Here is a 15,186-nt window from a genome sequence, read left to right as displayed (position 1 = left end):
TGCCAAGCCTAAGCAGCAAAGCATAATGATTAATAGCATGGCTATAGAGTTGGGTAGAAGCATGAATCCCAGTCCTGTTGTCTACTAGTTTTGATCAACTAATTTCTATTCTCAAAGCCTCCATTCTCTCATCATAAAATGGTCCAACTCCCTGGGGTGATTAAAATTTACTTGATAAACTTAGCATAGAACCTGACATGAAGTAAGAGCTCAACAAATACTTGTTATTTTTAATAAAAGGGAAGATGATTCAGACATACAATATTATATTAACTGATCCATAAGATGTTTTGTTTGAAAGAGAACCAGACATGTTAACTTGCTGAGCAAGGTCAACTTGCTAGAGACTCAGCTGAAACTCAAACACAGCACTCCTGACTCTGATAAATCATTCACAGTAAGCTCATCACTCACCGGAAAGAAAAGCATATGAACCTTGATTGTTAGGAGGTTGGCCCCCAAAGAAAAGAATAATGATTAAATAGATTATTATCTGAGTCTGATTGCTTCCCATGGTCAGTGATAATTGGAATACAAAAGGTGACTGCTTCTTCCTGTATTCTTTTAAAGGAATAGGCTAGGGATACAATAAAGGCTGGGAAATAGTCTCTGCCTAGGGAGCTGTTTCCTAGTAACAAATTTCCCTTATGGGGGTTTCCATGAATACTTAGGGGACATCTGCTGCCCAGTGACAGAGTAGATGAGGGAACCTCAGTTCAGGGTCTAGTCTTGACTCAGTGTCATCAGTATGTTGGCTGATCATCCTGGAGGTGCTACTTGATGTTAATCAATATAATCTTCCAATATAAACAAAACCAGAATGTCAGCACATTCACTTACAAGAAATACAACTATCATGTAGACTGGGAGATATTTCCTGACTTCATCGGAAAGCTACATAAGAAGTACAATTACTGGATAATTGCCTGAACGACGAATCAGAGCAAAGGTAATGAGAAGGGCCCAGAGCTTGCTGCAACTGAAGCAGGGAAGACCACCTGCATTCAAAAGGAGGCTGGGTTGCCAGCATGGACCACAGATGCCTTTGGGATAGCATTAAAAACAAAATTTTTACAAATCAATTGTAATGATATTTAGAAAAGAACAATATTTATATCCCCTACAACTCCTGCTACTATCCCCACCAAACTTAGCCCGAAAGTAGTTGCTCCAGTTTGCCTAACTCAATGGATGAGCCCAATAGTTAAGTGATTAGGGCAGTTAAATACCTCTCGCACTAGAACCATATGTGCACATATCCACGTTAGGGTTAAAACTGTTGGGCAAACCAGACTACTTGAATGTCCCCACACTGTACCCTCTCCTCTGGAAAATGTGTAGAAACTGCAGACATTTAGCTACTACAACTTTCTTGTCCTCCTTCCACTAAAACTCAAGTTCCGGCTCTTTAAGGTCTCCAATCAGGTTTTAGATGAACTCTGATGTCGGAAATCCTAAAGAGAGTAGCATGTTTTCCTCTCTGATCTATTTAAGGATTTAGTTCTCAGAGAAACCTATTTCCAAGTGTCTGAGAAACATCTTGCTATGGTGTCACACATACTACTTCACTGTTTCCACACATGTTAACTAACGGAAAGTACAAACATTTAAAGTTTGCCTTACTTTTCCATTTAAATTTTATGGAATGTGTAATTAGAATCATTTTCTGAAAAACAATTTTTACTCCTTATCAGGATAAAACCTTGTATGTCCTTAGTAAATTTCTGTAATGAAATGAATCTAACATTCTGAAATACATCAAATCCTAAGAAAACACACATTTTGGTACCATACAATTTCAGTCCCTAAAATTATATTCCCTTATGTGTAAAGACTGTGGAGACAGCCAATAAAGAAAATTCTATAAACCAAGATATCGTAATCAAAATGAAAGCTTCTTTTACTGAATGCTTATTGCTTTATTTAAGAATGAAATGAAAAATACCTCCCCCAAAAGTCATTTCAAAACAAAAATCCACAATATGAAATTATTTCACGTGGCACTCCCAGGAATTTACACATACAACCAAGGAAGTAATTATAACTCTGAGCCCACACAGCAAAACCACACTGTGTGGAGTCACGATGTTCACTACCTTCATAACAACAGTGGAGAAAAGTTTAGGTTAGATTTATAAGTGCAGCTCTGTGCAAAGAACATATCTAGATTGTCCCCAGGAAAGGTTTTATGAAGATACCACATTTTCTCGTTAATATAACTGAAACTCACGCTTTCCTACATCCGCAATGATAACTGTACAGCTTCCTCATATGAGAATAATTAATCTCTACCATCTTTAAAATGGCCATGGATATTTTCTGATGTCAAGTGTGAAAGCTCCATCTCCCATTAGACAGAGACTACTTGAACGATTAATTTAGTGACTATCAAACTGAATGCATGATTTAGCAGCAGAGATTTGCCTGGTACAAATCACTACAAAACTAAAAACTATTAAGATCCAACTTCTGAAAGAGTGGTTGTCTTACAAGATGTAGAAAGGAAACAAAATGTGTTTCATGGAAACAGAGAAAGCAGAGTAAACTTGGGGGTGGGGATGGGGGCAGGTTCTATAAATTTTCTAAGATAAGCTTGTAGGGTAAAGAAAATATCAGGCTTTTCTGCCCTTCCGCCATCAGGATAGATGATGGATCCTTGTCCTGAATGCATACCTGATGGCGGGCACCTGGAATAGGGTGTGGGCATAGGTAGATGGGATTCAGCTGAGCTGAGACTGTGCTTTTAAGGGCGGCGTCACGGGGGGACGCCAGCAGCAGTAGCAGCAGTAGCAGCAGTAGCAGCAGTAGCAGCAGTAGCAGCAGCAGCAGCAGCAGCAGCAGCAGCAGCAGCAGCAGCAGCAGCACCAGCAGCAGCAGCAGCAGCAGCAGCAGCAGCAGCAGCAGCAGCACCAGCAGCAGTAGTAGCAGCAGCAGTAGCAGCAGTAGAAGCTGAAGCCGAAGCTGAAAGAGAAGCCGAGAAGCAGCAGAACGAACTCCAGAGAGCCCAGATAGAGTGAAGACCAGCACCCCTGCCTGCCATATGCCTGGTGAACCCCAAATAAAAAACCTGCAAAACTACTGAGGACTCTGACTCCTCCTTTACCCGGTCTGCATGGGATCAGAAAACCTGCACTGTGGTCAGTTCCTGCCTTTACAAAGCTATAAGCAAATTCCGATTTATCCAACAGTTTAAACATTAGATCTTTCGAGTAGTACTTCTTTATTACAATTTTATCTTTTTTTTAAGGATTTATTTTTATACAAGAACCGGGGTACAGGCCAGATGTGCAGGAGGGTGAGAGGATTCACCAGAGACAGAGCGGGGAACAGAACAGGTAGACTGACTGAAATACACTGCTGAGGGGAGCAGCGGGCGAGACAGGAGAGAGCTGACCCGCCATGTGGGTATCTACACAGCTTCACAGCGCTGCGCCACCAGGAAGGCCCTTAATTTATCTTTCAGTGATGGTTCTGAACATACTATCCTAAAGCATTTTTTTATGCTAATATTATTTTCAGAATAACAATGTTAGATATTATTTTTATTTTTTGGTATTCTGGACTTTTTAAAATGTTGTGACTTACATCTATGATGCTTTCCAATGCAATGTTTTCAAGAAAGAATATCGATTCCATATCCAATGTTGGGAAGAAGAATTTCTTATAAAAATTAAGTCAACTATGTATTGATTAACTATTAAACCCAGGAACTATGCTGAGCATGAGGATACAAAATAAACAAGAGAAACTATGCTCTGCCCTAAACAACTATCAGATAAAAACTGGTCTTTCTGTGGGTTTTTTAAAACTGCAGTACTCATATTACTCTATTGGACAATAAAGATGAACAAGAATTCTCCTTTAGTCCAAAACAGTTTCTTTAACTTACTGTACCTAGTCCCCAAAAGAAAATTAGCAACCTTATTTTTCAAAATTTTTTTAAACACTAAAGTAGCTAAACATTTTCTTAAAGGATCTGAAAGACCAGCTGTTACTTTCTCAGCTATAGTTTTAACTCTGAAAACACATTCCCGTGGCATCAGTGGCTAAAAAAATAAAACATAGAAGAGATGAGTAACAATAATGAAGCCAGTATCAATACAACCTCATATAGTTTCAAATAACAGTTAAACTAAACTATGAAATGCTCATAAAAACTAAAGCAAAAATTTTCTTCTTGCCATTGATTGACAAGGCAGAGCAGTATGGTGGTTTCTAGGGCAGGCACAGAGGTCATAGTAGCTTTTTTCACCACTTTGGACATGATAATTATCTAAACCCATTCCCTCATTTAAAATGAAAATTAGGGGCCCTCCCTGGTGGACTAGGGGTTAAGTCTCAGAGCTATCACCACAGGCCTGAGCTGGATCCCTGGCCGGCCAGGGAGCTGACCACTTATGGGGCAGCAGACCTCTCCTGTCTCGCCCACTGCTCCCCTTAGCAGTATATTTCAAGAGATCCGCCTGTTCTGTTCCCCACTCTGTCTCTGGTGAATCCTCTCAACCCCCACACCTCTGGCCTACACTCCAGTTCTTCTATGCATAAATTAATAAATGAATGAATCTTTAAAAAAAAACAGAAAATTAAAATGACATTCGTCTCATAGACTGGTAAGCAAGATTAAATGAGATGATACCTATAAAACATTTACCACTTGATGGTAATGTTTCCCCAAATGCTAATTAAACACCATTCACCTCAAAACTCAAGTACTGGTTGAGAAATCAAGTTGGGACCAGACTTCCTGGGTTTGAATCCTAGTGTCACCATATCCTTAGCTATGTCTGTTTCCTCGTCTGTAAATTGGTCAAAATAATACCTTCCTCACAGGTAGTATGAAATTCAAATTAGCTGAACTACTTAACACATGAAAAGAGTGGCTAGGATTTAGATAGTGTTGAGTAAGTGCTAGCAGCAGTCATCCTCATCTCAATCAGAATCCCAAGGTCAGCACCACTGGGAGGAAGTGCACCATGACGCCAGGAGGAAGCACTCATGAAACTATGCTCACAAAAGATATTTTTAAAATAGGTACATGGGCCTCCCTGGTGGCAGTGGTGCAGCGGGTTGAGCACAGCACTGTGAAGCTGTCCGCAGGCTCCACAACACCAGTTTGATTCCGGGCCAGCCAGGGAGATTCCCACATGGCGCAACAGACCTCTCCTGTCTCTCCTGCTTCTCCCCTCAGCAGTGTATTTCGGTCCTTCTGCCTGTTCTGCGACCTGCTCTGTCTCTGGTGGATTCTCTCACCCTCTCATGCCTCTGGCCTGTCCCCCAGTGCTCAGTGCTCAGTGCTGTCCCCCTGTCCCCCAGTATAAATAAATAAATCTTAAAAAAAAAAAATGAGTGCCATCTCAAATATTAAAAAAATAAAATAAAATAGGTACAATGCACTGTACAAGGTTTATTCAAAACCTTGCAGACTCTTCAAGGCCTAAAAATATCAAATATTTGAACAAATAAAAAACATTTGTTGACAAAAGTTTTCACCTTCCTGCTCAATTGCACTTTTTTAACCTCCACACTAAATGTTCCAAATAACTGAACACATCTGAGAAGTCTTCAAATCTTAAAGTATTTCTTCATCAAGCAAAGTTTATATAGAAAGACAAAATTTACTGATACACTGTACTGTTCTTACACAGAAAAATATCTGAAATTTATATAGAGTGATGCTGTTATTACTATATACATTCCTTATTTAATCAGTCTTCCTTATTTTTCCCCAAATACTCCCCCCAAAGATAAAATTTACTTTTTGGGGGGAGAAGAGAGGAAATACAAAGTAAACTTCAGTTTGAATTAGGAAGAAAAATTTACCCTTTTTTTTGCTGACTTTCATGTTCTCAAATATTCTTATATGTACATTTTTTGATTCTCATTTTTCTATCACATGCTCTTTGGTATCAAAGTTCTTTGGCATCTGAGTACTCTCCAAATGTTCGCTTATGAATCATAATCAAAACTCAGAATGCCACAGACTCAGTCTGTAAAACAATGACACACGGCTGTAATTAACCCTAACATGCAGTCACCGCCTTCTCAGACTTCCCCAATCTCAGTTACTGGCAATCAACTCTGAAGTGACTCAGGCCCAAACTCCCCCACTCCTAGCCTTCTGCTCTCTGTCTCCATATGCAAACCATCAGCAAATTCTGTTGGTTCTATCCTCAAAACCCATCCAGAATCCAGCCACTTTCACCACCACAGTAACAGCCTATGCCACATCCTGTCTTTCCTGAATTACTGCAATAGCCTCCAGACCAGTCTCCCGTCTTCACCTTACCTCCCAATGGCCATTCTCAACATAGGGACCAGAGCCATCCTATCCAACCAGAATCAGATTAAGTCACCACTCTGTTCAAAATCCTAGTGGCCAGGGCCTCCCTTGGTGGTGCAGGCAGTTGAGCACAGCGCTGTGAAGCTGTTTGCAGCCTCTGCAGCGCTGGTTCGATTCTGGCCTGCCGGCAAGGGTCCCACATGCTGCAGCAGACCTCTCCTGTCTCGCCTGCTGCTCCCCTCAGCAGTATATTTTGGTCCATCTGCCTGTTCTGTTTCCCGCTCTGTCTTAGTGAATCCTCTCACCCTCCCACACATTTGGCCTGTACCCCAGTTCTTGTACAAATAAATAAATCTTTACCCCCCCCTAAATAAAAGAGAAAAATAAAACAAAATGAAATTCTAGTGGCCTCCCATCTCATTCAGAGTAAGAGTGCTGACAACAGCTCTCAAGGTACTACATGGTCTGGCCAAGTAACCTCTGTCTTCATGTCCTAAAGTCTCCCTCTTTACCCAGTCTAGACATACGGCCTCTATAGGGTAAGGTAAAAAATCAGGCTTTTCTGCCCTCCCGCCATCAGGATAGATGAGGGAACCCTGTGATCCTGAATGCATGCCTGATGGCGGGCACCTGAAGTGGGTACACCTGGGCCAAGACTGTGCTTTTAAGGGCGGCATCACCGGACGCCAGTAGAAAGCCGAAAGAGAAGCTGAGAAAGAAGCAGCAGAAGCTGAGAGAGAAGCAGAGAACGCCGGAGAGCCCAGATAGAGTGAAGACTTGCTGGGGGCTGGGAGGCCTGCCAGCCTCCCGGCCCCCCAGTACCCCTGCCTGCCATATGTCTGGTAAACCCCAATAAAAGACCTGCAAAAAACCACTGAGGACTCTGACTCCTCCTTTACCCGGCTCTGCATGGGATCAGAAAACCTGCACTGTGTCATTCATGCCCCTACAGCCTCCTTGCTCTTCTTGTGCATATGGGATGGGCTCCCTCCTCAGCACCTATGTGCTTGTTTTTTCTGCCTAGAATGCTTTCCCCGGAATAGCACCTGGCTCGCTTCTTCCCCCACCAAGTATTGGCTCAAAGAGCCCTTTCTCACTGAGGTGCATCTGAGCATCTTATTTAAATTTCATCCTTACTGTGTTCAACCACCAACATGCTCCAACTCCCTTCCAGGTTTTCACTTTCTTCATGGCACTTACAACCTTCTCATCTACAATATATTTATCTATTTAGTGTGCCTGGCTCCCCCTCTAAAATGTAAGCTCCAAAAGGATACTTTGGTTTCTGTTATATCTTCACCTACAAGAATGCCAAGCACTTAAACACTCAGAAAATACCGAATAATATGTTATAAGGTAAGGTAAAAGTATCAGGCTTTTCTGCCCTCCCGCCATTAGGATAGATGAGGGAACCCTGTGGTCCTGAATGCATGCCTGATGGTAGGCACCTGAAGTGGGTACACCTGGCATGAGAGACTGAGTTTATAAGGGCGGCATCACAGGGACGCCAGCAGAAGCAGCAACAGAAGAGAAGAGGAGCCATGAGAAGAGCAGAGAGAATGTGAGAGAAGGTCGGAGAACCCAGAGTGAAGACTTGCTGGGGGCTAGGAGGCCTGCCAGCCTCCAGTTCCTCCAGCACCCCTGCCTGCCTATGCCTGGTAAATCCCAATAAAAGCCTGCAAAAGCCACTGAGGGCTCCAGGACTCTTCCTTTACCCGGTCTGCTGGATCAGAAAACCTGCACTGTGCCATTCCTGCCTTTACATATGTCAAGATGTGAGCCTTTAAAAACTCAGAGATAACTATTATATATGTAATTATATAGCTATATAAACATAACTACACAAAAAGAAGCAATGAAAATCTTTGTGTACCAAGACAAATCATTTGGAGGTAAAATGTACAACACTTGAAGCTTTCAGGGTTGCTCAGGGCAATTATTACAGTTTAGCAAGAGCTGTCTCAGTACCCAAGGCCCTCCCAACCCTGTCCGAGGCACAAAGCTTTCACTATGTGTACCCCAGGCTGCTGACTGGCTTGCAGCCTAAGTGCCTGGCCCCTCTGGGATTCCCTGTCCACACCCTGAGCATCCCTTGCTGTTTCCCAACATTCCATGGGTATTTTCAATGACTTTCTAGGGGTTTCCTCTTCTGAATGTTGTCTCAAAATTTGTAGTCCATTTTGCACAGGATTAAGAAGCCCTTTCTGCCTGATGACAGTTCCAATGCTCACTTTTATTGCAGCTATTCTGCTGTGAAAGTTAAAGTGATTAAGTCTCTCATGTCCTCACTTTAAGCCATATTTTGAAGGATTATTATTACTATTTAGTAGTTTAGTATAGGGATTTATTAATGCTATTATTTCTAAATTAAAAGAAAATCTTTCTGTACTGCTAACATTCATTTTACCCAGAGAATTCTTAAGAGTTAGGATGTTTTCTAATAAATTGTTTCTTTTACACCTATGAGTCCTATTATTTTGTGCTAAGACTTACTCTGGCAGAGTTTTTCTAGATCTATCTAAAATATTACTATTTGGAAATGGTTTTTGAGTAAACAACAGCTACTAGACTGCTGGAGAATACAAACATTGTGCAGAACAAGAGAATAACTTCAGAACTTATGGTCACAGTTTCACAGGACAAAAAAGCATGCTTTTGCTGGAAATACTCCAACTCAGAACCTGAAGCATGGCCAGACATTGAATGTTTATGTCTGTGTGTATACTGAAGGTCATGAATGTTTAACTCAGTACCGATATCCTCATCTTGGTCAATCAACTGTTTATACTTCCCTCTGTTTTAACATCCTACTCTGGGAGTATTAGCGCCATTCTCTGCATCTACTCTGAGCATATAACTTCATACCCACCTTGCCCCCACACCTCATCTCTGTGCATAGTCAGATCCCCTGTAGCTACTTTTTTTGGTCAACTTTGATGGAATTCTTCTTCATCCATGTTGGAGAAAACTCCTTTTGTCCTAATCTTTTTTTTTTAATATCTTGGTTTAAATGCATGTGAAAACTAGATGGTCACTCGTCAGGTGATTCTCGAATAAAATGTGACCAGGGAGGGAGACCAGATGTCACTTAGGATCCTTCCCATTCAAAGATTTTAGGAAAGAACTTTCAGTGACAGCTGTTGTGCTCTCCCATGGAGGCCAAATTTCACATTCTCACCAATGCACAGGCAAGATGGCACCAGTATCAATTCCTGAGGCCACCTTCACTTAGTGATTTTCTGTGAGTCTCCTTTCCTCACTTGAAATCACCATTTGTCTTATGTACTCTTTTCAATGTTCACAGATAATTTCTATTGATTTGTGGATATTTCTGACATCTTCAGTGATTTAGGAACCTCATCATAGCTGCCCTTTCTCTCTCAACACCTACTATAACCTGGGAGGCATCAACTTCTATCTTACCTCACTGTTGCACATCTACCAACATAGTCATCTTGACTCTTCAGTAAAATCCTTACTGTCTATACTTTCAATTGTCCATTTTTCACAAAGTTTTCAAGTATCCATTATGACATTTTGGTACAATGATCTATCATCCAAATACACAGAGAAGACTGAAACTATCCAGTGCAAATAGAATGTCCCCAAATTCTTCTTTTAAACAACTATTTTATTGAGGTAACACTGGTTAACAACACTGTATAATTGATATATCTTAGGGGTACAAGTTCATATCTCTTCCAATGTATATTACCATACCACGCCCTCTACCAAGATACAAATAATCCTCCACCATAGTCCACTGGCCCCCCTTGCCTCCTTGTCCCCCACCTCCCACCCTCTACCTCTGGTAGCCTTAGTTCTGCAGTCAGATTTCTAGGATTTATTTGGCTTAGTTTTGTCTGTTCCCTGCTTTGTCTAAACTTATCTTAATGTTTTCTCCAAATCCCCAAATGGAAAGAAGCCGTGGGGTGTGTAGAGCTGGAGAGGAAGAAATGCAAAAGATCCTTTCAAGAGACAAGGAGCACATTGACATCCCTAGGTCCGCAGTGACATGTCTATGGCCGTGACTATTCCGGGAATAGTGCAGGGTTTAGCTAATGGAGACAGAAGAGCCAGAGTCAGCTCATTGTTTCTAATATAAACCTACAAATTGCTCCTCTTTTCTACAATACTTCTGTCTCACATGGTCACAGTATGGTAGACTCAGAAGATCTGACTTGGAGTCTATTGTGGGTTGTATGTCCTACAGAATTCATTATGTGGGAGTCCTAATCCCCAATACCTCAGACATGACCTTAATTGGAAATAGGGTTGTTGCAGATACAATTAATCAAAATGAGGTCATACTACAGTTGGACAGGCTCCTAATCCCATATAGCTGGTATTTATTTAGGAAAAAGATAATCTGAAGGCAGACACACACAGGAAACATGCCATATGAAGATAAAGGCAGCAATCAGGGTGAAGCATCAAGGCAAGGCATATCAAGTCTAACAGAAACCACCAGAAGCTAAGAGAAAGACATGGAATAGATTCTTCTCATAGCCTTAGAAGGGACGGGACCAAACAACATCTTGAGAGGATCTCCTGGCCTCCAGAACTATGAAACAATTAAATTTCTGTTAAGTACCCACAGTTTGAAATACTGTGTTACAGAAGCTCTAGTAAGCTAATACAGAGTCCTTGCTCTACACAAGTTTCTCCCTTCGAAAGAGGAGATTATAATTCTTATTGTATCTGCACCAGATGTTCCCATAAACAATATAGATATAATGCTTACCAAGTGCTAGTAAGTTTGCTAAATACTTCACCCAGTAACTCATGTAACCCTGACCCACAGCCCAGTAATGTTAACATTATAATAACATACCCTTTTCCAAGCTGAGGAAACTGAAGCAAAGACAGATTAAGTAAATCACCCAACATCACAGAAAGTGAAGGAGTATACAGGCAGGAACGGGCACTGTGCAGGCTTTCTGATCCCACGCAGACCGGATAAAGGAGGAGTCAGAGTCCTCAGTGGTTTTTTGCAGGTCTTTTATTGGGGTTCACCAGGCATATGGCAGGCAGGGGTGCTGGCTGGCGGGCCGGGAGGCTGGCAGGCCTCCTAGCCCCCAGCAAGTCTTTACTCTATCTGGGCTCTCTGGCGTTCATTCTGCTGCTTTTCGGCTTCGGCTTCGGCTTCAGCTTCTGCTGCTGCTTTCTCTGCTTCGGCTTCTACTGCTGCTTCTGGCGTCCCCATGACGCCGCCCTTAAAAAGCACAGTCTTAGCTCAGCTGAATCCCATCTACCTATGCCCACACCCTATTCCAGGTGCCCGCCATCAGGCATGCATTCAGGACAAGGATCCATCATCTATCCTGATGGCGGAAGGGCAGAAAAGCCTGATATTTTCTTTATCCTACAAGGAGCCAAGATATAAATTCAGACAATATGACCAAACCTACTCATGAAATAACTATCTTTATAAACCATAAAGTCCACAAATTAATCACCATCTGTAAGGTAAGGAAAAATGTCAGGCTTTTCTGCCCTCCTGCCATCAGGATAGATGATGGATCCTTGCGGTCTTGAATGCATGCCTGATGGCGGGCACCTGGAATAGGGTGTGGGCATAGGTAGATGGGATTCACCTGGGCTGAGACTGGGCTTTTAAGGGTGGCGTCACGGGGAAGCCAGCAGAAGCCAAAAGAGAAGCAGCAGAAGCCGAGACAGAAGCAAGAGAAGCGTAAGCCGAGAGAAGGCCGGAGAGCCCAGAGTGAAGACCTGCTGGGGGCTGGGAGGCCTGCCAGCCTATCGCCCCCCAGCATCCCTGCCTGCCGTATGCCTGGTCAATCCCAACAAAAGGCCTGCAAAACCCGCTGAGGACTCTGATTCCTCTTTACCCGGTCTGCTGGATCATAGAAAACCTGCCCTGTGTCTTGTCCTGCCACTACACCATCATCCTGTCACTTTTTTTTTCAAGGGCCTCTATTTCTCACAGCCAAATGAACACCTTATTTAAGGGCTTCCACAATCTAACTCCAACAGACCTTCTTGATTTTTATCCTTCATTTTCTTCCTACAAACTGCCCCTTGACACTCATCTGCTCATCCTTGCTTGAGCATACCTCATGCACTGTTGCTCTATCATGGGGCTCCTGCTACCTGCTCCACACCCACCCTCGTCTTTCTCAAAGAATGCAATATTCTTTATGAAGTTCCCTGCCAGCTCCCTCCACACATAACTCCCAGTGGCCCTCTCTATCACTCAATATTCTTTGACAATTTGGGGATGATGCTAACCAAGAAAGTGCTTATGCCATCTTCTAAGATGGCAGAAGAAATGAAATGTTTACAAAGTCACTGAATAAAAATAAAGCAAAGACATAAAAGGAAGTGGTTTGCATGAAAATGACGGAGTATTATTGAAATTTACAAAAGTCAATACTTTCAGCTGGGTGAGGGATGCACAAAGGAGGTGGTATCTGAACTGGCCCTTAAAAGGGAATCATTAAAAAATGTTATAGCTTTAACAGTCTCTTCCAATTTATGAGTTTAGTGCTAAAAACATCCATCCCATGTTATCTTCTTTTTTTTTAAAGATTTATTTATTTACACAAGAACTGGCGTATAGGCCAGATGTGCGGGAGAGTGAGAGGATTCACCAGAGACAGAGTGGGGAACAGAACAGGCAGACTGACGAAATACACTGTTGAGGGGAGCAGCGGGAGAGACAGGCGAGATCTATGGCGCCATGCGGAAATCTTGCCGGCTGGCCGCCAGGATCAAACCTGCACTGCAGAGGCTGAGGACAGCTTCACAGTGCGGCGCTCAGCCTCCTGCGCCACCAGGGAGGCCCTGATATTATCTTCTTCTCTCACATGGAATTTATCAGTTTTCCCTGGATCCTAAAGGCAATTGAGGTAGACATCACCTACGCAGCTGGAAGTCAGTAAGCGGCATGGGTCTGGCCATCTCCATCCTTCCTACAGGATCCTGTGCCGCTGATTCCATGCAATAGGGGCCTTCATAAATATTTGTAGAAAGCAATAAAGCACAGATAAATAAGGGAAGGAAAAAAGGAGAATGTTACAGGAGAGAAGTGAATTCCCATCATTTTTCCTAGAAGTTCTTCTGCACCAAGCAGCAGCTCCATTTCTCTGTTTCTCCTCTTCCTAATGCCTTTGTTCGCCTGCCCACTATATTTGCAATGCTTTCTCACCTCCCCTTTAGGGCACAAAATCCTCTGAGGCCTGATTCATTCTTCCCTCCTACTTGAGTAGTCTCTGTCCATGTAACCCTCACAGATATCCTCCTTCCTGCAATCTTACTGCCTACATTGTCTGTGATCTGTACCTAATTGTTCTCATAAAGTTTGAAACACAGTGAATCCATCTCCAACTAGATTTTATAGCTCCCAAAGGCTGGAAACCATGTCATATTAATTTGCATGCCTCTCGTTTTTGCCTCTACCCAGAACTGCCCTCCAACATAGCAGTACCTGGCAAAAACTTGCTGAATGACTAAATCCTTTCAGTACTATAGCTAAATTATAACATTCTTTCATGTGACTCTCCAGGTTCAAAAGTACATTGGAAAAAGTTATATGTCAAAGTATTCATTCCTAAGAAACGCAGATTTATCTTTTCTAAAACTTGTAATAGCTGAACTAAACTTCTGGGCTCACCAACAAGAAAAAAAGGTGTAAGCACACAAAGAAGGATCTGTTATATAACCACCCTAGCATTGCTAGTTCAATTCAACTTCTTTAGCACAGGATTTATCATCATATGGCAATTTCATAGCATAAATACTGCCATACATTTCTTCTCCAAGAAAGAGATACTGAAAGTGGCCCAAGTTACCCTAACATTTACAAGATGAAATTCAGAGGTGAATTTAAAAAATTCATAGCTACTTAAATACCATCTGGTAATTTGAATTTTAATTAGAATAATTCTATGCAAGTCACAGTAAGTCTAAATAGTTTAATGGTAAAAATTTTTTAAATGTAACACAACACATAGTTAATATGAAGACGCCAATCTGAACAATGAGAAAAGTGGATCCTAAAATTTCACACTAGTATTTAAGAAAGAATAAGATGAAATATTGCCTAAAAGCAACAGATCACTTCTATTTTGCTCTCTACCTCTGGGTTCTCATTAGAATAGGATATAACATGTGTCAAACCTTTGGTAAAGACAGAGTAAAAGAAGATATCATGGACCTCCCTGGTGGCCTAGGGGTTAAGTCTCAGAACTATCACCACTTTGGCCTGAGTTCCATCCCCGGCTGGGGAGCTAACCCACATATGGCACAGCAGACCTCTCCTGTCTCACCCGCTGCTCCCCTCAGCCATGTGGGACCCTCCTCTGGTGGCTGGGGAGCAGCTGGGGATCGAACTGGCGCTACGGAGGCCGCGGGCAGCTTTGCAAGCCAGCGCTCAACCGCTGTGCCACCGGGGAGACCCTTAAAAAATAATTTTTAAAAAAAGATATCAAACTCACAAATAAAGGGGCAAGCACAAGATACTGAATTAAGATAATACTGCAGGTTTTTTAGTGCTTTCAAACATCAGTTTCCTTTGAGAAATGTAACTCTATTAAAATTGCTTTAAAACTACAGGCTGTAGAATTAAGTCAAAACACTTAATTCCTGTTGCTTAAGACATTGATTTCCTACAGACTCTTGCCATTCCCCAAACCCACTGACCCAATATTGGCTGAGGGTGCATTTTCCAATACCTCCTGCAGCATCTAAATGAAGGTGCTTCAAAAATAGTTAGATCTTTGGGCCTCCCTGGTGGCCTAGGAGTTAAGTCTCAGGACTATCACCTCTATGGCCTGAGTTTGAGTTCTATCCTTGGCCAGGGAGCTTGCCCACATATGGCATAGCAGCCTCTCCTGTCTCGCCTGCTGCTCCCCTCAGCAGTGTTTCAATAGATCAGCCTGTTCTGC

General features: G+C 42.3%; 1 protein-coding gene across 4 annotated transcripts in view; it reads right to left on the bottom strand.

Moving 5' to 3' along the window:
- LOC119252807 (dermatan-sulfate epimerase) overlaps nt 1-15,186 on the bottom strand; it is a 116,516-nt gene that overhangs the window by 39,949 nt on the left and 61,381 nt on the right. The window contains exon 1 of one of the 4 annotated variants that reach the window (XM_037520273.2): nt 2,674-2,769. The exons of the other annotated variants lie outside the window; for them this stretch is intronic. The gene's annotated coding sequence lies outside the window, so the exon portion shown is untranslated. Of the gene's footprint in view, nt 1-2,673; nt 2,770-15,186 lie in introns of those variants that run through there. 4 annotated transcript variants of the gene reach the window in all.

Source organism: Talpa occidentalis, unplaced genomic scaffold (assembly GCF_014898055.3).
Source record: "Talpa occidentalis isolate TD23 unplaced genomic scaffold, MPIMG_talOcc4v2.1 talOcc4.2, whole genome shotgun sequence".
NCBI lineage: Eukaryota > Metazoa > Chordata > Mammalia > Eulipotyphla > Talpidae > Talpa > Talpa occidentalis.
Note: the sequence above shows the minus strand (reverse complement) of the source record. Positions and strands in the feature narration are given on the sequence as shown.